The 24,814-nt window shown below is 33.1% G+C and overlaps 1 long non-coding RNA gene across 1 annotated transcript; it reads left to right on the top strand.

Annotated features, from left to right (window-relative positions):
• The first annotated feature begins 12,864 nt into the window (after positions 1–12,864).
• On the top strand, positions 12,865–13,819 carry LOC145586917 (uncharacterized). Its single transcript, XR_014101041.1, has 3 exons — positions 12,865–12,932; positions 13,039–13,098; positions 13,647–13,819. It is a non-coding gene; the product is annotated as an uncharacterized LOC145586917 (long non-coding RNA).
• The last annotated feature ends 10,995 nt before the right edge of the window (positions 13,820–24,814 follow it).

Raw genomic sequence — 24,814 nt, 5'->3', positions numbered from 1 at the left:
GAATGTAGCCTTTGGTGAACGTGAAATGGAAGGACGGATCTTTATAAAGAAGGTTGATGGGCACATAATCGAAGGACTCGGCGTCACTAATAGACTGGTCGTGCTCTATCACAGTGTGTGGGTCAACAACTGCTATTTCTTCATCATCACGCCAAATCCGAACCCGATACAACATTTCATCTATCTCCTCTAGAACAAATTGTACTCGGTCCCCAATCTGCAGGTTGTTTGAGCTAACAAACTCGCTCCACACCCCTCAGACAGAACAGTTTGAACTTCACCACTGCTCCTCATCCGTTCCCTCATCCTAACAGAGTATTTTCTATTCTCTGTACCCCGATGAATGCGTAAAACACCCGCTTCACCCTTCTCCTTAGTCCATACCTCTTTCACCTCCTTGGCCATACGCTTAGGAAGCGGCTGCCAACCAAAACAGAGCAATTAAAAGGAATTATTGTTTTTTTGTATAAAATTATGAAAACAGAGCAACCATAGCAACAATAACTTACAACTTTTCTTAATAGACGATCACTGTCGATTATGAATTCATAGCGCCAAGCCGACATGCTTCACCTCCTTCACTTCACAACCAATAATGTGAACAATTATAAAGCAAATGTTGCCAAACTCAATGTAACAATTAAAAATATAAATAATCCAATTTATTTATCAAGCATTTACTGCCAAACTCAATGTAAGAATTTTAAATATAAATAAACCAAATTATTTGTTGCTTAGTAAATAAGCCATTGTAGTTGATAAAACCATAGGTACATTACACTTAAAAAATGCAATAAATAGAGACAACAACAACCCATGTTTTATAGAGGCCTATAAAACCATAAATTTCCAAAAATGAACTAAATCTCTCACTAAAGCTCTCCCAACAAGCATATTTCACAATCAAGAGGCAACACAACAGTACAGTACAACCACCATAAACGCTTACACACTCCGTACATAGTCTCTGTGCATGCATCTCAAAACCACTAACCTTCCCAAATTAACCTAAAACATCTACATTTTTCACAGAATAAAACCATTTCAAACAATTACCATGAACATACAAAACCACTAACGAGTTTTTGAGATCTATCCACATCAATTCAACATAAAACATACCCTACTTGGTGAATTAAACCCTAAATTTATACAAATTACCACACTAGAAATGCTACATATACCATAACGAGTAGAATCTTCATCATCAATGTCTAGAGAACCTTAAATTTATCATATATTACTTGTATGGGTCTAAGGTTGGAATCAATTTCCGCAAAAAAAGTGTTTATTAAAATCCTAAATTAAGTTGAAAAATAGAAATTATACATGAACTATGTTCTACAAGCTACAGTAAAAAGAAAAATACTGAAATAATTTAATAAAATGAAGCAAAAATGGCGGAAACTTACCTTGACAGAGCTTGGCTTGGTTAGAACTAGAAGTTGGAGAGTCAATTGAGTTTGGAGTGAGAAAAGGCAAAGTTGATATTTATAAAGGGGATGAAATAGTAGACCTGGCAAATGGGTCATTCGGGTCGGGTATGGGTCGGGTCAAGTTCGGGTTGGGTCGGGTCATTTCGGGTTTCGGGTTGATTTCGGGTCGGTCGATAATCGGGTCAGGTCGGGTATCGGGTCAGCACTTCGGGTCGAGTTCGGGTTGGGTCAAGTTTGGGTCGGGTCAGTTTGGGTTGGGTTAATTTCGGGTCGGGTCAGTTCGGGTCAGGTCAATTTTCGGGTCAAATTTTCGAGTCAACTTCGGGTCGGGTCAATTTCTAGTCGAGTCATATTCAGGTGATTCATTGGGTTAAATTCAACTATGTATATATATATTTATTTATTTATTTTTTTGACGAAAAACTCACTATATTTATTAAGGCTAATTTTTTCATGGATTATAGTAATTGTTTGACTTTTATTAACCTTTTTTTTTGTGTTTAGAATTTTTAGACTGAGAATCACTTTCAGGATCTCCTGAAACTAAGAGGGATGCTCTAACTAATTGAGTTATACCTCACTCTCTTATTGATCTTAGTTTTAATACGTACTCTTATTATCATTGTCATTGTTGTAATAATTTCTTTGAATTATTCTTATACCCCCTCCGCCCCAAATTACTCTTAACGATTTGACATTTTGCACTATTCACACATCTCACTTTGACCATCTTTTTTAGCTATTATATGAAAGACTATGTAGTCATGTAAGATGTTGTTGGGTCTATTTTAATGTATAATTTTTTAATATAAAATTTTTATAACTTATATAATTATTTACTAAAAGAAGTTAAAGGTCGAGTCATTTTCGGGTCGGGTCAACTTCGGGTCTCGGGTCAACTTCGGGTCAGGTCGTTTTGGGTCTAGGGTCAACTTTGGGTCGGGTCATCTCGGGTCGGGTTATTTCGGGTTTCGGGTCAAGGTCGGGTCAGTTCCACTTCGGGTCGGGTATGGGTCGGGTCGGGTTAATTCGGGTTTTGGGTCAATTTCGGGTCACTAGTTTCGGGTTGATTTCGGGTCATGGGTCGGGTCATTCGGGTCGGGTCATCGGGTCTAGGTCAGGATTGCCAGGTCTATGAAATAATAGGGTAAGTGTTAACACGTGGGCCCTTAAGATTTAGTATGTACTGTAATAAGTAAATCTAAGGGTTCTTTTTATTTATTTATTTATTTAAGGAATCTAATGTAATAAGAAATCAGTTCCGTACTATAATTAGTTTTTTCTATTTTTTTTAATTTTTAAAATTTTTTTTGTTTATATACTAGTAATATTTTTTTAAAAGTAATACTAATAATTTCATACCCAATTGCAGTATACTAATAATTTCATATTAATTCTTTTCAAAAAAAAAAAATAATTTCATATTAATGTATATTAATGTTCCCTTAAAAAAAAAGACTCAAAAAGTATATATTAATGTACTTCCATTACATTTTTGTACTCTTTTGTACTCTTTTAGCATTACTACTTGTTTTTGTAACCCCCTTTGTAACTCTTAATCTAAGTTTCATGACGTCACTCCACTAACAATTCATGACGCCACATCAATTCACAAACACTTGGTGGCGCCACGTCACTTACCCAACATCACAACATGCCACATCATCATTAAATATTTAAAAAATACGAAGATAAGAGGATTCAAACCCCAAACCACTTACAACAAAATTGACTATTAAGCCATCTAAGCTAATTATCAAACATTTTATAATTAAATATGAAAAGGAAATATATATATATAAGTATAAAACACATGGTATAATTATTTTTTTTAAAAAAAACACATATTCATTCAAATAAAATTAAATCATAAATTACAATGTATATAAATGATCAGTTTGTTTCATGTAGTAATCCGGGGCATAGCCTGGGCCCAAAAACTAGTTAAGTGATTAAATTAAGGGTTTGTTCGCATATGTTTAATTTTCAATTCATGGGTGATTAAACCAAACTACCGATAAACCTTTGGTCGAAATCAGTTGACTGAAGGACCTTTGACCAAACTTTCGAGTAATTTGATTGATCGAACAAAATATGGAAATTCATTCATTGTTACAAAATCGACTACTTCGATTGATCGAACAAACAATTGAAATCCAACCATTGTTACAAAATCGACTATTTTGATTGATCGATCAAAATAAGGAAATTCATTCATTGTTACAAAATCGATTACTTTGATTGATCGAACAAAATAAACTTATTATAAAATTAGTACTATAAATGAATGTGGTGCTACTAACCAAACTACCATTAAACCTTTGACCGAATAACCTTTGACGGGAATCAATTAGGCCGAATCCATTCTTTCAATAGTCATTGTAAAAAAATGAATGCGTTGATTTTTGAATAGAGTAATTATTAAGAAAATGATTATGATTATAATTTATCGAATAGTTGTTACTTTAATTTTAAAATTATACTTATGATTCATATTATGATTCATATTGTGATCGACAACTACTTCATTTGAATACCTTATACGAATTTGCAATTTGATGTGGTCATTTGAAATAATTAATATTTATTTCGCAAAAGTATTGTAACATTATCGAATTGCATATGAATTGTGTCATTGAATTAAATATGGATTGGGTTCCAAAATTAAAATTTCAATTTCCCCCATAAGTGGCCACATGTCACATTTCCATTGGGCTTTATATTTATAAAAGGTGCTTTATTACTATAGAATTTGCTCTTCCCCTTCATAAATTTTTTTCACATTCGAAAGCCACTCACTAATTATGCCTCCTATATAAAGCTTCACCCCTTTAGGTAGCCCTGTTTTACTGTACTACACCGCCCCATAAGGTGGTTTGAATGTCGAGTTTGACATGAATGAGATGGTTTACTACACCCAAACCAACCTAAAAACTAGCCCAACTGAAATTAAGGACCTCTGGAAGGCAGTGTTTGACCCCTCAATCCGTTTCAACAATGAACCTTCAAACTTGAAAATGGCTCCTAAAGCTGGTGGTCCACTACGACCGGCCCACCTCCCATCCATCAACGACTGGCTGGGAATGGACGAGAAGTTTAAAATCTTGCTCGATTGGTACTTCATCTCAGCACTAGAGAAGGAGGATACACAAACCCTATTGTCGCCGTTCTTGATGCATTTAATAGACCCTGAGCCTGTAATTAATTTTGCAGCCCCTCCATTTATTATGCACGATGATGATTTGCGCCTCCGGATGGCTTTCTTCTGTGATGTGATTCTTTCCAGGTGGTCTATCTCCCATCGCACCACGCTTTCTACATCTCTATGTCATTGAGTCTCACCCTCTTTAAGTACCAAGTTATACTTGTGCAGTCATTCAAGCAATACGGTACACTCGAAGAGATGCGCACATCCAATGCCTCCTGCAACTAAGCTTGTTTGTTGGAATGTGCGAGGGGTGGGTAGACCTTCCTTTGTTCGAAATTTCAACTTCATGTTACAAATGCATCATCCTGATGTTGTCATTCTGTTAGAAATTAGAAACAGCGTTGGCAATCTTGTTGAAACGATTGCAAGAGTTGGTGGTAATTTTAGCTACACATACTCTGTTCTTAACTCCTTTGAAGGAGGGGCAGCGCTGCTATGGCGGTCTGAAGTCCTTCAGACTTAGACCCACTACCACGGTCCTGGGTCGCTTTGCATTTTAGAAGCCTTTGTTCAGGTGATGGGTTTAGCTATGTGAGTTAAATATTGAATTTTTTTTGTTAATTTAGCTAATTATTAAATAAACTCTAATTTGTCACAGGGATATCCCCCAGCAGCGAGGTGAATGAGCAAGAATGGTGTCCAATGGCGTGCAATGAGCTAGAGTACTTTTGGTTGATGTTGTTGTTTTTGGTTGTATTTTGAGGAAGCCATTGGTAGTTGTATTAAGCTAAGCTCGGATCCATGTTATCCTATTTTAAGAACTTGGTTTAATTGTTGTTTTAATTGATTAATTAGAAGTTGGTATGAAGAACTCCTTGTCCTATTTTGTAATTAAGGGGCCTATTTTGTATTGCTATCATACTATTTTGCCCCATTTATCTATTAACAATGCTTTTGTGTAATTTAGTAATTTAGTATGTTTGTGTAATATTGTATGTTTGACATTAATTATTAGTTAGTATTTAACTTTACTTGTGGTTAATTCTAATTACAGAAAGTAATTATTAATTATTATTCGTAAGGGTCGAAATTAGACATAGATAAATTAATAGTTGTAGTAGTTAAGTGATATATATAATTAGCTAAATATTAAAATAAATAGCTAATATAGTAGGTGATTAAAATAATTTGCTAAATATTAGTTTAACTAACTATAATATGTATGATTTTAAAATTTCAAGATTAATTAAATAGGGAAATTCTCAATGGTACTCTTCAACTTTTTTTTTTCTCAATGGTAAACACTAAAAAAACAAATTATCAATGGTAATCTCTAAGTTGTAAAATAATTCAGTGGTAACATTAGTTAAGCATTTTTATAAAATATTAACTATGATTACTGTTTTAAAATGGAAGGAAAAAGGAAATGCCTAAAATACCCATATTGAAAAAACCCACCACCCACTTCTTCCCCGCCAACCCCTGCCCGCCCAGCCTCGACACCTAGATCCAGGCCGGCGCCGGCCGCGACTACGTAGATCACCTCCCTGGCGTTGGCGCCAGGCTTCCCTTGCCGCCGCGATTCCTTCTTCACCGTCACCAATTTGCAAACTCACCGAAAACCACCATCGCCATTAATTTTCCACCACCACCACCTGTTCTTCACCATCGCCATTTGCAAACTCCTTCCACCACCACCTGCTCTTCACCATCGCCGTTGATTTTCCACCGTGATTTAAGAAATCCAACCCGGATAACAAACTCACCGAAAACCATAACAAATCTAAGCCAAAACCGCCATATTCGAGCAAATTCGAGCCAAAACCCCCATTTTCAAGCATAAATCGACCCAAAACACCCTAAAACACCTTGAATCGAGCAAATAACGACTGAATATTCAAATCAAAAGCTGATTATTTTGCCTCCAAAAACCCTAGAAATTTCAACCAAAAATCCGAAAATATGAGTTTGGTTTGGGTTACTTTTCAGAGTAGTTCTGTCTTCTGGAAAATGTGACGGAAATTTGGAGAGAAAGAGAGTGTTCTGCAAATTCGAGAGAGAGAAAAAATTTGTGAAATTTATGAAAGGGTGGTGACTGAGCTTAGAATCAGGGGAATGAGAGAGAAACAGGGGAAGGAGAAAGAAATAGGGGAAGGAGAAAGAATCAGGGAAAAAGATATGAGGAAATCGCGGAAGGTGAGGGTCGCCGGCACCAGGGGAAGGGAGGGAGAGGTCGTCGACGCCATGGGAAGGGAGGGAGACCGTCGCCGGCCGTCGCTGGCAGGGGAGGGGGTTGGCAGTGGGTTGGAGTTGGGTGGCTGGGGTTTTTTTAATTTTTTTTATTTAATTAATAGGGTTATATTAGTCATTATGCCTCTAGTTAACTAGGGTTAAGCTAATAATAATGGAATAATGTCATTAATGTTACCACTGAATTTGTTTTACAAATTATAGATTACCATTGATAATTTGTTTTTTTAGTGTTTACCATTGAGAAAAAAAGAAAGTTGAAGAGTACCATTGAGAATTTCCCAATTAAATATTTAGTTAGTTAAATTAGTAAGACTAAATTGACTAAATAAGGAAAATAAAATATGTACACTTTTTGTATAAAACAATTTTTACAAAATCAATAAACATGTAGTTTAGATACAGTTACAATTGGCAAAGGTTGAGCATTACACTTACATTGCAACTTAGTTTAGACTAGAAATGTTTTATTAGATTAGATGCCCATTGGATGGATGTGACTTGTCATTAATGGAAATAGTGCTTTTTTAAACATAAATCAACACCAAAATTGAGTGGTGCATAAGTACATCAAATCAAGTCTATTGGATGTCAATTTGGAAATGCTTAAGTATGGTATAAATTATTATTTTTGCAAATTTTTATTTTTGAAATAGTAGTTTTTGTTAATCTGGTTTTTGTCAATTAAATTAGTGCGGTCACTAGTAGAAAAAGGCTTATTTGCGTCGCTCATTTATAGTGTATTTGCGTCGCTTCTATGAGCGACACAACTGCTCGCGACGCAAATGACTTTTAAGTCATTTGCGTCGCTCCTAGGTGCGACGCAAATAAGAGTCATTTGCGTCGCTCCTTTATAAAGGCGCGACGCAAATGACTTTTTTGATAAACTTATTTTTTGTCATTTGCGTCGCTCCTTTATAAATAAGCGACGCAAATGACTTTTTTGATAAACTTATTTTTTGTCATTTGCGTCACTCCTTTATAAATAAGCGACGCAAATGACTCTTCTGACAAACTTATTTTTTGTTATTTGCGTCACTCTTTTATAAATGAGCGACGCAAATAACTCTTCAGATAAACTTATTTTTTGTTATTTGCGTCACTCCTTTATAAAAGAGCGACGCAAATGACTTTACTAATATTATGTTTAGTCATTTGCGTCGCCCCTTTATAAACAAGCGACGCAAATGACTCTTCAGATAAACTTATTTTTGTTATTTGCGTCGCTCCTTTATAAACAAGCGACACAAATGACTCTTCCAATAAACTTATTTTTTGTTATTTGCGTCACTTGTTTATATAGGAGTGACGCAAATGACTGAGTAGACAATATACAAAATTTCTGTATTTGCGTCACTTGTTTGTTTAATGAGTGACGCAAATGAGGTGAATTTTTTTTTTTTTTAATTATAATAATATAATTGCCTTGTATATGTTTGTAGTACCTGTTTTCCTAGGTATAAAGTAATATGCTAACGCTAATATAATTGAAATTAAAATGCAATATTATTGAATAATGCAAATGTAAATTTCGGCAAAGTCTCCTTTGTAATTTGGCCTACCCATAAAATTGGGAATGACGGCATTATATTAACAACCTGTCCAATAATTTACATCTCAATATCATAGACATTATACTCATCATCCCAACACCAATTAACCAAATTACTTCATTTCAAGCCTATAATCCAAAACAAGAGTCAAACATGCGCTAAGTGGTAAATCTAAAGTTCAACATTACATATAAAATACTCTGCCCAAATATCTCGGATCTCATTTATCTCCTCCTCGGTGTACGGTGTAGTTCTTGAAAAATCCTATCAACACAACAAATATACAAGAGGAAAGTTTTAATTCAAGATTGTAGCTAACATCAAATTGTATTTATCAAACAAAAATGAAATATTTGACAACTCATACCTGAATAAGATCTTCACTGCTATGGTGATGTTCAAGTATTTCGTACATATAACGCATGACGTAGTAGCCACACTCACGTCCACCCAATTGTTGAGGATACTACATGTAATATATTTGTAAGTTGAATTAAATTGCTATACTTCAATTATTAAGAAACTAAAAGTTAGGGTAAGAAATTAAGGTAACCTGTCCCAAATGCCATGTCAATTTACTTCCCCTAGATTGTCCACTTAATGCCTTAAAACTTCGAAAAGCACTACAAATTTGAAACAAATAACATATATATTACCCTTACACACATAAAATCATGACATTAATAACAAACTAGACTTACTTTGTCATTGCAAACTTAATTGCTAAATTTCGCTTCTGCCTCAAAGAATCAAAGATGATGACTTCACGCTTAGCCATGCATAAGACCAAAAGAACCATAAACAAGAATATAAGGCATCAAACATTTTCATTTAAAGTTTATATCATGTAAATGCAACTCCGGATGATCCAATAAGGTCCTTATCACTCCAACCTAACCCATTCTTGAATGTCCTATCTCACAAATAACTACTTGTAAAGTTTGGTTCTAAAGAAAATCCGGCAGCATTTCCCTATAGTTCTCCAAGCACACAATGTAGATAATCGGCTATCAACATATGTACCCAGAGAACAATCGGGAAATAGTGAGCCATGATCTTCTTAGATCCAAAACAATTCAAGTAGTTATCACCTAAATGAGATAGAACATTCAAGAACAGTCCCAAACCGGGGACTATTCAAGACTTACTCCTAATGAGTAAGCCCTGAACGGGTATCTAAGTCAATGATGCAAGTATTATTGCAATTCTAATAAATTATATCACAATTAAAAATCTCATACAATTCACAATCATTATACCAACCAGAAGAAATAAGTTAATATTGCAAAGAATGGTTCAGATATATATACCACAAGTGAAGACAATCTCGTATGCGTACTACCGCCTTAATCGTTTGTCCACAACCAGAACCTCGAGCAACTTGTGGAATTCACTTCCGCATAATTAAGAATCTGCCATAAAAAATTACATATATTAAACCAACATAGTTGCGTGTGTGCTCGTGATCCTAAATCTCATAGAACAAGAGCGAGCACGAGAGAAATAGCCAAAGTTTGCAAAATTACCAAGCAGAGACACAATTATGAATCATGTAAGAATAGCCAAAGTTTGCAAATAAAGTTTACTCAGCACACTCATTAATCTTCCCCGAATTCTGGCTTTGCCAAGATTTAAACCAACCAAAATTTAGAAATCAATAAGAAAAAAATATTTCCAGATGAGAACTAACCAAGAAGTATATATAGATGAAGCGGCTAATAGACTAGAATCATAAGTGAATTAATGTAACAAAGGATGAATATGTCATGCATAACCAAAGTGTATTACAGTACATATCAATTTTTACTTAAGCGTAAGGATCAAATGATCTGCAATTAGCAATGTTAGTTTTAGAATCTACCCCGGTAGCCCTAGACTAAGATAAAAAGCAATGCATACAACACCATTCCCTTATATAATTTCATATGTATTAATTGTTTTATCAATGATCATTTGATTCACAATAACTTCCTTTTATTCAACCATTTACAAGGGAACATACGGATTCTCCATTTTAATGAATCGGAGATGACAGTTGTTCATGCTTGAGATTTACAAAAAAAAAATTGAAAATAATAATAATAATAATAATTCTGGGTTTTTTCCTCCAGATTTAGGCCTTCAAAAGTAGCTTAACAGATAAGAAAACTTGATACTAGGTTTAAAAACAAGTTAAAAACCATCATCACTAAAAACCACTAGTTAAAAAAAGTACATTTACACTATTTTTCATTATTAGCAAAATAGTCATAACATTAGTTGAGTAAGAAATACTGACATTGCCTCCTTTTCAATAAAGGTTTAAACTAAATTTCTAATACCAGCAAAACAAAAAGGTCTTACAGAACTGATGAATATGTGAAGACCATTACAGGAGCCGACACCTAAAGCTTCATTACAGTAAATTTTAAGTTTACTACACTTCAATGATTACACTGACATTTTATACTTCCATTTATATTTATATTTATATTTATATTTTCATGTTAATTCTTGAATTGCTTGTTGTGGTCCAAGTTCAGAAAAGGTTCAATTTCCAACTGCCGGAAAAGTTAAGTTTGGACCAAAAGGCAGATCTTAGGCCAGGGGTTGAACCATGCTCTTAAGGTATGTTGAACAGCATGCCAGCAATAATCAAGCTGCATGACAGTATGTATGATGGATATCGACTTTTCGATGCTTACAAATGCGAGCACGTAAACCTTAATCATCTGTTAGGCTAATTACAACTAAGATAGACATAACAATGTATCACTCGACTGAAGTGCTCGTTCAGCATGCTTCAATGACTAAACCCGAGATCATAATGGACTTTTTAATTGCAATTAAGGCAGTAATAACTTAAATCATCAAGTAATGTACATTTGTACTAGACTAGAATAGATTAAGGCAGTAATAACTTAAATCAAAGTTTGCAAAATTACCAAGCAGAGACACAATAATTATGAATCATGTATGAATAGCCAAAGTTTGCAAATTAAGCTTACTCAGCACACTCATTAATCTTCCCCGAATTCGAAGCCTTAAACCAAGAAAAGATTGAACATAAATAGAAGCAATCTTACCATAGGTGGAATTGACTTCAAAAATTCAACAATGTCGAGCCGAAATCGAACTTCAATTGTTGTTGCTGTAATTTGCTTGAACTTCCTCGGGTTTTTTGGGGCGAAATTAAGCGATTTTTCCACTCGAAAATTTCAGTTATTGCTCGAATTTTTGTTGCTGTAATTTCTTGACTTGAACCCAGAAAAAGACGTAATTCAAACAATTATTGTTGCTGTAATTTCTTGACTTAACCTATTGTTGCTGTAATTTCTTGACTGAAATTCGAACAAAAATTATTTATGACTGAAATGGGACGAATTTCTTAGGGTATATTGCGTCGCTGCCAAAAACCCTAGAAATCCCCCCACGAAATCCCCCAATCGAACTTGAAGACCGAAATTGAATTTTTTGGGGCTTTTAGGGTTCGAATTTGTATGCTTTTGAGTTGATTTTTTGCTCGAAATGGGGGATTTTTGGTCGGAAACAATCAATTTTTCTGGGTTTAAGGCTTCGAATTTCTTAGGGTTTTTGGTCTAAATTTTTGCTCGAAATTGCTCGGATTTGCAGCCGATTATGGGTCTTCGACTTCACTGCGATTTCAGATGTTAAATTTGCTGGGGAAACGCAAGTTTTTGGCCGAATTTGTTGGATTTCAGAGACAAATTTGTGGGTGTTTTGCTGTAGAAATTTGCTGGAAGTTAAGAACTCTTGTTTTTTTTTCTTTTTGTATAGTGAATGTAGGTACCTGATGAAAAACTAAGGTAAAAAACGCAGAAAAACCTAAAGCCAAAAGAGTATTTGCGTCACTTTATTATAAAAAAGCGACGCAAATAACCTTGTTTATAATGTTGTACAATGTACATATGCGTCGCTCATTAGTAAAAGAGTGACGCAATTTACTTAATCACTTATTTGCGTCGCTTGCTAACTAATGAGTGACGCAAATAAGTTTATTAATTGCGTCGCTTTAATAAATAGGAGCGACGCAAATGATAGAAAGCTGAAATGCACTTGAGTTTTGCGTCGCTTCTTAAATAATATGCGACGCAAATAATTTAAAAGGAAGGTAAAATAAAACATTTGCTTCGCTCCTTAGAATGAGTGACGCAAATATGGCGACGCAAATGTACATTTTTCTACTAGTGGGGTTAAGTATGGTTAAAGTCAGAAATTATTAAAAATAACAACAAAAATTCATTCATAGTGTTATAGGACATTTTACAAAATAAGGTTTTATTGTACGCTCATTCCACGTCTTTACGTAACTTAGTATTGCTAAAGCTACAAATTTTATTTTCATAATTTTAAGTTCAAGTAATAAAACACAATAATTGTACGCAAGATTCTTTTATTGACGGGTCTCGTCGTTACTTACTTTTCTATCCTATAAAAGAAAGATGGAAAAATCTCATAACTCAAGCATTACGGTATTAGCAACAAATTACCAAAGGCTAAAAATCTACAAAATTTTATAAGAGTGTTAGCAATAATTTTGATATGGTATTGTTTTGAATGCGTAATCTCGTGTCAACTTTGTGCGTATGATTTGTTAGGTTTTAAATCTTTAACATTAAAGTATAAACAATTTATTCAAAATTTTTTGTAGGCGACATGGAATCACCCGAATTTTGAAGTGGAGGTGAACGAAAGAAGGCTTGTTGGCGTGGTAAGTTTTTATAATATCTAGCATTCGTTATTTAAATTTTGTTTTTTTTTTTAAATCATGGTTTTTTGGACACCGAATTGTAGCGTATTCCGGGTACTTTAATTGAAGAAATGCAAGGTGTGAAATGAAATCTTGAAGTATTTAGGGGATATGGTAACACATCGTGGAACGTACACCTCCGGATCGTAGATTTGGGATCCAAGTGGAAGTATTCTTTGGAAGACGGTTGGGAAAATTTTGTGACTGAAAATGACATAAGACTTGGTGATGTCTTAAAAATTTATTTATGTCATAACACATGTGTTCGTGTTAGGGTGTTTAGAGCCGGTGTAGAGGTTGTGGATCCTATTGACTTAGCCCCAAATGATATCCCAAACGTTGTAGAAGAAGAAAGACCGTGGTTTTTGTCAACTTTTACGAGGTCTTACATGCATCTAGCTAGGCGTAATGGTAAAAGGCTTATTCAATTTTTAATGTATTTGTCTTATTCCGAATCATATTATTCTAAATGTGTCAAACTTGTTTTTGATTTTTACATTATTGTGTAGAGTGTTCCAATTGAATTCGCTCGGGAGCACTTCATTGATTTCCCTGAGGACACCGCTGCTTTATTATGATTTGGAGATAATGAGTGGGATGCGAATTTGCAAATAGAACGTGATGGTTGGAATAAAATCATTACTTATTTCATTAACAAGGGGATTATAGATCTAATTCAACAAAAAAAATATCCGGGCTAAGTAAGAATTTGTTGTAGAATTTTACGACGACAACCCTCCCATTTTTCACATGTATGTATTACCATTAGGATTAAGTTCAAAAACTGGTCTAATCTGTATCTTTTGTTAAAAATTGTAAAAGTCATGCTTCTTCAATTCAACTATTTGTTGTTGAACATTGTTACAAGCCATTGTACTTGATCTTCTTAATGTTTTGTTAATAAATTAAATATTAAATATTTTCCCATATTGATCTTTATGCATTATAACTTTGTAAGAGTTGCATTTTCCAATCAATGTAAGAGTTCTGAGTTGTCCAATCACACATTCACACCTTGTAAGAGTGTGAGTTGTCCTATCAATACTCTCCTTTACAACCCTTGCCAATTTTAGTCTACACTTAGGTATTGTAGTCTACAGCTTGGTCATGTAGTCTAAAACACGTTCTAAAACAAGTACAAGTTAAGACCAATAGCCATCAACTCCTAACACCAATTAACTTTTTCCATCTTAAAATAATTAAAATTAAAAAAAAAAACTATAGGTACTTCGTATTATTTATTAGTTTAATTCTAATGTTAAGGGTAAAATGTGACAATATATCACAACTATTTTTTTTTTCGAAATATATCACAACTACTAAATTACAAATAAAAGTTTACACTTTTTTAACAACACGAAGCCAAAATTTTCAAAAATATTAAAAAAAAAAATTTCTGAATACATTGGAATAAGCAACAAAAATAAACAATAAAAAAAATAAAATTGGGGGTGGGGGGTGTAGCAGGATTCAAACCCTTGATGTGTGGGTAGAAGAAGGAGATTGTGTAGTACCATGTGCCATTGTGACAGTCTTTGACTGTGTTGATTTTAGCACAAAAAAATCTTTTATACCATACTAAGGTAGTGTGCTGCCTAAATGTTTCATTTTTTTTAATTATTTTGTTTAAAAATCACATTTTAAATATTTTACTTATATTTGTAACAATATAATAGTATATTCTACGTACAATTTATTTTCATATACTTTGTTACATGAAATTAGGACTTTAATTTTATTTTTTTTATATGTTTTTTGTTTTTATAAAATTTTTGTTGTTTTCAAAAGTTTTGCCAAATAGATGATGTGTGTGATAAAGTAATATATGTGCCAATTGGGTCTCATGATTGCGATTTGTAGTTGATTTAGTATTTTTACTGTTTATTATTATTATTATTATTATTATTATTATTATTATTATTATTATTATTATTATTATTATTTTAAAAAACAAAAGCATTATTGTCTGCCAAACACTTGAGTAGTGTATCAGTTGTGTTGGTTTTAGCAAAAGGTGGCATTGTGTTGTCAAATCGACACTTTTGTTATTTTAAGTCCCAAGTTTACTTTTATTACAGACAAGTACAACATCTAGTCTACAGCCTGTCCTTGTAGTCTAATAGATAATCGATCCTAGTCTATTTAATTAAGTTATACATTATATATTAGTCCATTTATGTTGGTTATACTTTAAATTAAGGATTATCCAACATATGAAGTAAATAATGTATGTAAGTATGTTGCATCTCTAACAAATCAAGAATTGTATATTGTCCTATTACAACCTTTGGAATGCCATCGATTTTACTAGTTAGTAATGATCTATATATTTTTTATTATCTATTGGTAAAAGACATTAAAAGTCTTACATATAATCAATATACGAATATGATAAATTTCACTTGACTATTTAAATATAATACTGAGTATATAAACCTTTTCATTTTAATAGATAAGCTTATATGTTACTTGTATTTTGACTTCATTTGGTAAGTTAATTATACTCCCCTCGTCCTATTTATTAGCCTCATTGTAGCTTTTATAGTCTAAGTATGAAAATTTTGATCAAGAATTTTAACTAATACGAAGTAAATAAGACCATATCCTCAAGTTGGATCTTGATATTAACCAAAAGTAAGTGAAATCTTGTAAGAGATTTATTTCAATGCTTACTAGTTAAGATTGATATTTTGTCTTGAAGAATGCAATAAAGCAAATGAATATTACAAATAGTCCTGGTCTACGTTAAATTATTAATTTTGTTTTTTTAAATACTTTAATTTTAAAAAAACTATTATATTTGTACATTAAAAAAAAAACTTAAGGTTGATTGGAAGTTACCAAGACAAGTGGCATTAGTGGCATTGTGTTGTTCATTGGAGCTCACATTTCAATCAAAATGTTGTTTGCATTGTGTTGTCAAATCAACACATTAAGTTATTGAGATTTGTAATGTTAATCACAACTTATTAAATTCAGATGAAAAGTTTCTAATCTACACTCCTTTTTTTTATTATTTTTTTAGCATTGGAATTATAGTCTAAATCATAACTTTGAAAATTGATAAGTACAATTTGAAGTGTAAACACCTTTTTCATTTTTAGAAATATGTAGTCTGTTGTTGCAGTCATAGACTCATAGTCTCCTAGTTGCCTAGTTTTGATTTTTATTTTTTTTAATTTTTTTTTTGCCTAGTTTTGATTTTTATTTTTTTAAATTGAAACCCCTAGTTTACTACTTTTATTGGGTGAGAAGTGTACTACTTTTAAGTATGATAGTTTTTAAACAAAAAAAATTAAACTACAACAGTTGATTGGAAAGGTTGAAAGTCAAGGGCATTGTGTTGTCAAATCATAAAATATTTAATAGTACTACATAATCCCTATGGTAGTATATATGTTGTACTATTATGTCAAAAATATTGTTTAAATTAACACTTTAAGTTATTGAAAATTGGAATTGTAGGACAAATCGCATCCTTTTTTTATTGTGAAGTGCAATATGTGGTCTAAAGTCCTTTTATGAAGTCTAATTGATAATACTTATATGTATGAAATTTTGTTTTTTTTTTTAAAAATCAATTAATAAAATTGACTGTTCTTATAACTTCACTTTAAGCAAAATTTATGTAAGGATGTCCATAGTAATGATTTTATTCAATTTTAACAGTTAACAACTAGATACCTGAAATACATTTGAGGTAATGTATATTCACAAAGCTAAGTATATATATGCATCAACTTATAAAGAATTTACTATAATATGCTCTCGTATGTTTTGTAAAATTGAGCCAATTTGATTGCAAAATTAAACATACAAACTCCAAGAATGAACTAAATCCAATGTTTATAAAATGTGCATAAATGAAAAGTTAAATATTTACATACAGACTAATATAGGGAGTATAATGGGTTCTTTAAAACAAATCAATAAATTAATTAACAAGGTGTATGTTTCTTAATTTTGATTTATAAGTTGAAAAAAAAATTAAATAATTAAGACAATTGATCTTGAATAATGAAGACATCTTTGTTAATTGAATTGGTTGAAACTGGTATTGAGGTTCAAAAATCTTTGATGTAAAATTTGATTGAAAAGGTACAAAGACATATGCATTGTGTTGTCAAATCAACACACTTTTTAATACTTAGTACATATACTCTATACATGTGCTGTGTTATTATGTTAAAAAATAAAGTTTGCATTGTGTTGTCAAATCAACACAATAATATATTGAAAATTGTAATTCTAGTTTAAATCACAACTTTAATTTTATTGAGAAGTGCAATATCTAGTTTAAAGTCCTTTCATGTAGTCTAATTGATAGGCTAGTACTTATAAGTATGAAATATGTAATAAAAAAATAACATAATATAATTGGCCTCTAATTATGTAATAAAAGAAATGAAACGTTTAACAAAAGAATTAGGCCATTCACTTTTATTATGTACTCGTAATATAAAACCCGGGTTAATAATTAGAAATAATAACAAAATACAGGAAGTAATTTTTGTAAAATTTATATTTTGAAACTTTTTTAATGGATGATTAAATGTAGAAGCTAGTTCAAGGTTGGTTAGGTGGAGTTCTAGTCTAAATTCATGTCTTGTAGTCTAATAGAGAGTCAGACCTAATGTACTACTTTTAAGTTTTCTCATCCAAAACTTAAAGTATGACATTTCCCTTCCAAAAAAAAAAAATTGCCTTTACAAGTATCAACAATCTAGTAGAGTACCTTTACAAGTGTCCCAATATTATCAACCAATATCTTTATATAAATTGTAATTTTTACCAACACACTCAACTCCCTACCAAACCTACTCCCAGTACCCCTCCTATTTTTTTTTTTTGCCAAATCAATGATGAGACCTTGGCGGCGCACGCAAGTAATTAATGGTCTTGCTTCCCCTGTGGTGTTGAACACACCTTTGTGTGGTTGTCACCCACCCAAATTCCCTGATGTCCGAGCATTAACAACAATTACAAATCCGAGAAGGGCATATTTTTGTTGTTCTGCTTGTGGGTATTTCAGGTGGATCAGTCCTGCAGATGTCACTTATAAAGGTTATGTGAACCTCATAAGTGGCGAACAACCTGACCCGACTAACCCGCAACCACAACACAACGTTGGAGCAGGCTGTATGAAGTGGGTGGCTCTTATAATCCTACTAGTTCTATTGTTGCTTATTAAAGGTTGAACCATGTGTACAATGACTCTTATAATCCTATATATTTGTTGTTTTAAAATAAGAGTAAATCTTATTCGCTGTTAAGAATTGTACTTTTTTAAGTTGATGTGACTATAACAAAGTACCCCTCGGGGTAATGAAGTGTTGTGCACGCAGCTCTAGAAGTTTTTAATATATTATTATTTCAATTCAAATGTGATATTAATTTAGCAATTGTCGTAGAAACAAATATTTGCAAATTGAATATGATTATAAATATTCAGTCAAATTTCACAAATTACAAACGTTTATAGATAATGATATTAATATTGAAATAAATTGACAATATTATTTAAAACTAATGATATTAATATTTTATTTAGCTATGGTAATGAGCGATAAAGTATAAATAAAAAATGGAACATATTACAAACTTTTTGAGATAATGATATATTAGTAATTTTACGACATTTTTGGGTTTTTGAGATAGCGGATTATTATATTTATAGGTAATGGTATAAATATTGTAAAAGCGATTATTATATTGATAAGTAATGTTATAACTATTTACATTTTTAAATGGGTGTTAAAACCGCAGCCTCTCGGGCTAGGACATTTATAAAATTTGCATGAAAAATTACATACTTTATGTTTAAGCATTAGAAACCTTTTGAGATGAATTTAATTTTTTTTTTCTAATAAAAATACTATTTAAAGACTCCTTATGACTCGATAAAGTGTATCGCCACTTTGTATAAATGAAATTATTATAGTTTTTTGAACATTTTAAAAACCTATTGATATGTCCATTTTATATAGTATTTTACCCCGTCCCTTGATCATAATTAGTAGTGTTTTTAGCTCTTTAGAGCCACTTTTATTACTAATTGGTGTTTTCTAGTATTTTCGTAGATTTGGTTGACTTTTGTAGGGATTTGCACTTTTGGAGCATTTTCCAAAGATATTATGGAGTATTTACGAGTATTGGAGAAGCACGACTAGTTTCTATAGCCCAGGGCCGGTTAGAGCCATCGAACCGGTGATTAAGGGCTCGGTATATGTGATACCGGGGCATTTGGACCGAGTATTCAAGACCCGAGGAGGAGATCCAGATTGGCCTGAAGAATTGGAGCCCAATCGAAGTCCAAGGAATAGCCCAAGAGTGCCGCTCGGCCATAGGAGCTTCCGCCCGAAGGCGTGCCCACCGGGTGGGGAAGAAAAGCTGGCGCCCGAACTCGCGCCCGGCCGGGCACGAGAGACGCATCTAAGAGTGAAAAGGTGGGCCTCGCCCGATCGGGCGCGTGTCATTATTAGGAGGTTTTAATCGTCGTTTAAGTTTGTTTTAGTTTAGGATTCTTGCTTGGTATAAATACTTTTTCGTTAAGCAAGTTTAGGATCTTCTTTTACTCTTTATTAATTCTTCTTTTAGATTTTCTCTCTCTACTTAGCTTTTAGATTAGTTTCTCTCTCTCTACAACTTTGTTCTTAACTCAATCCTTAATTCAGATTATTTGGTAACGATTTCTTCTACTTTAATCTCAGTTATTAATTTTAATTCTTTCATCATGTCTTATTTTATTGCTTTGATTAATTTAGACTTAATTATGTGTGAGTAGTTTTATTTCTAGGGTTTGTGGGGATCCATAAATAATATGAAGGGGTAATTTATTATTGTTAATTATCAATGCTAGATCAATTTCCTATTGATTGATTTAATGCTCTATGACTAGATTAAACCTGATCTTTTATGCATGAGTTTGACAATATTGATTCGAGATTCGAGAGATGAGAATTGATGTTTAGGTCTAGTTTCAATAGGCAGGTTAATCTATAAATGGTTAAGTCGAGATTCGAGAGATGAGATTTGATTCCAGTAGATTAATTCTGTGATTGTAATACGTAGCAAAAGCCCTTTATGATCTGAGTAATTTATGCATTGATGATTGATTATTATGTTTTACCCTGGAATGTTATTTATAGGTGAACCTATTCCCTAGGCCTTTAATTCATTGTTTTCTCTTTATTCTTAATCTCCGTAGTTTAGTTTTATATCCATATTATTAAATTGTTACTTGATAATTTAGATTGCTTTAATTAATTAGGAATAGAAAGACCTATTTCCCTGTGGATTCGACCCTACTTCTCTATCTACATTAGTTAGAGGATTTAGGAATTAATTTTGATTAGGTGATACGACTTTAGCACCTATAAATTGAGTGTTGAATTCAGTGTGAAGTTGAGATGATGATGTCATAAATAATCTTAAGATCTAGGGTAGGTCATCGGTAATGCGTTGGTCTTGTACTTCAATTTCAATTCAATTGCAATGATAACTCGTTGATAGGTCATTATTAAAATGGCACCATAGCAAAGAAAATTATCGTCCCGTTAAAATTTAGGTGATCGGTACTTATCATCGATAGATCATTATTAAAATTTCACGGGACCCGTGCATATCACATGATTGTAAATATTCATAATACACATAGTTATCATCGATAGATCATTATTGAAACTGACTATGGTAGGTCATCATTATTGAAAAGCGACAATATTAATACGTTTTGATGTAAAATCGCAAATTTAATAAGTTTAATAATCTTAAGATCTAGGGTAGGTCATCGGTAATGCGTTGGTCCTCTACTTCAATTTTAATTCGATTGCAATGAGAACTCGTCGATAGGTCATACAAAGATAATATAATTATCGTCCCGTTAAAATTTATGTGACCGGTACTTATCATCGATAGATCATTATTAAAATTTCAAAAAACCCGTACATATCACATGATTGTAAATATTCATAATATAGATAGTTATCATCGATAGTTATCATCGATAGATCATTATTGAAATTGACTAGTTATGAAAAGCGACATTATTCATACGGTTTGATGTAAAATCGCAAATTTAATAGGTTCAATAATGCTTACTTTTGATTATTAAAGTTATTTAGAATTAAATTAATTTAGAGTATATGATTAATCCTTTTTTTTTTACTCCAATTAATCTAAAAACTTTATGATTAATCCTTTGTATTCTACATTTTATGGTTAAAAAATGAGAAATTGCTACATATGCCCAAAATATGACAAGTGTTAAGTGGCAATTTGGTAAGAAGCCAAGGCATGTTGTTCATTTGTTTTGCTATATATAAACCACCTTTCTTCTTCTTCGATCTTCTTCTTCTTCTTTGTCTAGACCTTTCACTTAAATAAACTAATTATAAAATTTACAAACATGGCACCATCCAAGAAACGTTCCCGCCTCACTTTGCCTTCGATAACTTGCAAAGGTGAGTCTTCAGGTAGCCATCCACAAGCTCTCCCTCTTACACTGCCTACGCTTACCTCCCAAGCGCAGCAACAATCTGCTGTACCTCTACCTCTCCGAGCACCTCAGAATAAAAGTAGGTCCAGAAGAAGACGACCTCGTCGGATACCGATTGCTCCTGGCTTACCTGCTTTACGACCGAGAATTCGCTTCATCAGCAGGGAGGAATCTCTGTGGCTCCCACGAGCCTTCATGATTCCTAGCTTTGCACAAACACTATCTCGTCGAATGAATGTTGATACTACGGGTATCCTTGTTGAAGCTGATATGCGGGTCTACAATGGGGATGTCGATACTACTGACTATGATGATGAACCTAATATCAGGAAACCCGCGCCTGATATTGATATGGACCTTCTTGAGCATCCAAATATTCAAGAAGAAGTTCCACGAAATTCAATATTGATGAAGAGCGAAGAACCAGGTGATCTTAGAGTTATGTATGAGATTGCTGATAATGAAACCTTCATGGGAATCTACAGAGACTACTCATCAAAGATAGACGTTGGACCTCATCAAATTAACTTGTTCAAGTTGGGTAACCATATTGCGCGCCAAGCTACACCAGCAACTACGGGTGTTCAGACTGGGGATGTGTTGTTGGTCCATGGACTGGTATTTCTAATTATTTTGTTTTTATTTTATTATGTTTTGTTTTTATTTTATTTTATTATGTTTTGTTTCAATTAATTATCCCAAAATTGCACTTAGCTACATTTTTATTTTAATAAATTAAGTCAAAATTGCACTAAGCTCCATTTTATTAAATTTTTTTTTCGGCCTAACTATATTTACGATCATGAATAGAATGAAGACTTTGTTTTATTTTTTAGCAAATAACTTTATATTAAAAATTTTCGGGAATTCCCATAATTTATATCATTTACATTTCATGGCTGAAGCATTTTGATAAGTAGGCTTTTTTTGGCAGTGGGCCTAAGTTGATGGGCTAATCACATTGCTAGGATGGTGAAAGCCCAAAAGTTATACCCTTTTGAAAATAATACAAAATTCTCCTTTTGATTTTCAAAATTCTCCTCTACAATTTTTTGTTTTTTTTAATCAATTAAGTCAACATTGCAGTAAGCTTTACACGTATTTTATATGACCAGGTGGGCGTAGTCAACCTTGATACAAGAATTAAAAAGTTTTGGATTGTTGATATATCGAGGGATCCTATTGAACATAGGGTGAAAGGTCGTATCTACACTTCCATGAATCGAGTGTTCTTCGTGTGGGCAAACAGGATTGGAGCTGACCCATCAAACATCACACTTATGCATGAGAGGAAGTACTTAAAGCCAAGCCAGACCGTGAGCGATGCTGGGATTCGTAACAATGATAAGGTGGTGGCTTTCAACAATGCTTACTAAGTTGGTTGCGGACTAGGTCCACCCTTTTGGAAGTGTTAAGGCAAATGTGAACCTCGAGTATCATGGACTCTATTGACATCCACCTTCTTTTGTTGTATTAAATGGTGGGTAGTATCCTTATAGGATGTTAGTACACCCATATGTGTTAGTAGTCAACTTTTGGTTAATTTGGATATGAACTTTTGTAACATATTATGATGCAGATGGGATGTTACTCTTTATTTTGGTAACTTTGCCTTTTGTGATTGGTATTATTTTGATTTTGTTACAATTATTTTGAATATTGGTGTTAATATTTTCATTTACATTTAAAAATTTTAAATGGAATTACTCAATTGTGGAGTAACACAATTGATATAAATTAAACCCCCAGAATTTGAAATAAGTACACATCATATTTTTGTGGTACTTTATTTCATAATGTAATTGATCTCGTTAGAATTTGAAATAATCATTTAAAATAGTTAAGGGTAATAATTGAGTTCCAGTTAATATGATTAGTTAGAGTACACATCATATTATTTTACCATATTCGTTAATATGGTTAGTTTTGAGTTCCGGTTAATATGGAATATTTGAGTACATCTAGGGGTGTCAATGAGGTTAAACAGTTCGGATTTGGGTTGAGTTTATCAGTTTTGGGTTATAACGGGTTGAAATAATAAGCGAATCGGTTTGGGTCGGTTTTGAAAATTATCGGGTCAATTCGGTTTGTTTTTTTTAATTGCAGTTTCTATTCGTATTGGGTCGGGTTCTAGTCAGTTCGGGTCATAATCAATTTGGGTTGAACCGGGTCAGTTTGAAAACGGGTTTAGCCCGTTTAATGTGGGTTTCGGTTAAAAACAGTTCGGGTCTTAATCAGGACGGGTCGTAATTGGTTTGGGTCATAATCAGTTTGGGTTTAACTGGGTCGGTTCGAAAATGGGTTTCGGTTCAAAACAGATCGGGTGAAATCGGGTCCAATCATTATCGTTTCAGGTTATAATCGGTTTAGATTGAACTTGGTTGGTTTGAAAACGAGTTTACCCAATTTGAAGCGGGTTTCTAATCAAATAATATCGGGTTAAAATTGAGTCGGATGATTATCGAATCGAATTAGTCAGATAACGGGTAGGAACGAGTCATGTTATAATCAAGTCAAGTCATAAATAAGTTGGGTTTATTGAGTAGTGGGTTAAAACAAATTAGATCATAAACATATTAGGTAATAGGTTTTAAATGACTCAGTCATAACAGGTTACGGGTTTTAAACGGTTTGGTCACAACGGGTTACGGGTCGTAAACGGTTCGGTCACAACGGGTTACGGGTTGGAACGATTTAGGTTTATCGGATTTTTATCGGGTTTTAACGGTTTTTCGGTTTAAAACGGGTAGGGTACTATCGGGTTTAAACGTAATCGGTTTGGGTTGCTTTCAGCTTTGGGTTGTAACGGTTTGGCTTGATAACGGGTCGGGTTAGTAACGGTTTGCACAAATTTGGTTCAATTCTGTTTCGGGTTGGAAAAAATTGGGTCGGGTCAGTTTTCGGTTTCTAAAAAACGGGTTTTAAACATTTCAGTTCCTTTTCGGATCGGTTCGAAACAGTCGGGTTTAACGGTTCGGGTCAGAAATTGACAGCTCTAAGTACATCATAATTTTGTAGCATATTCGTCATTTAATTGATCTCAAACTAATTTTGGTAGTATATTCATTACTTAAATGATCTCGGAAGGAATTTAAATAATCATATACAATATTTTTGGATAAAAGTTGGGCCTTTTGCCATTTGGCTAATCTGGTGAAACGAGTTTAAAAGCTATTTGGC

This window comes from Chenopodium album, chromosome 2 (genome assembly GCF_948465745.1).
Source record: "Chenopodium album chromosome 2, dcCheAlbu1.1, whole genome shotgun sequence".
In the NCBI taxonomy this organism is placed as follows: Eukaryota; Viridiplantae; Streptophyta; class Magnoliopsida; order Caryophyllales; family Amaranthaceae; genus Chenopodium; species Chenopodium album.
This window is presented reverse-complemented; position numbering and strand designations above follow the sequence as displayed.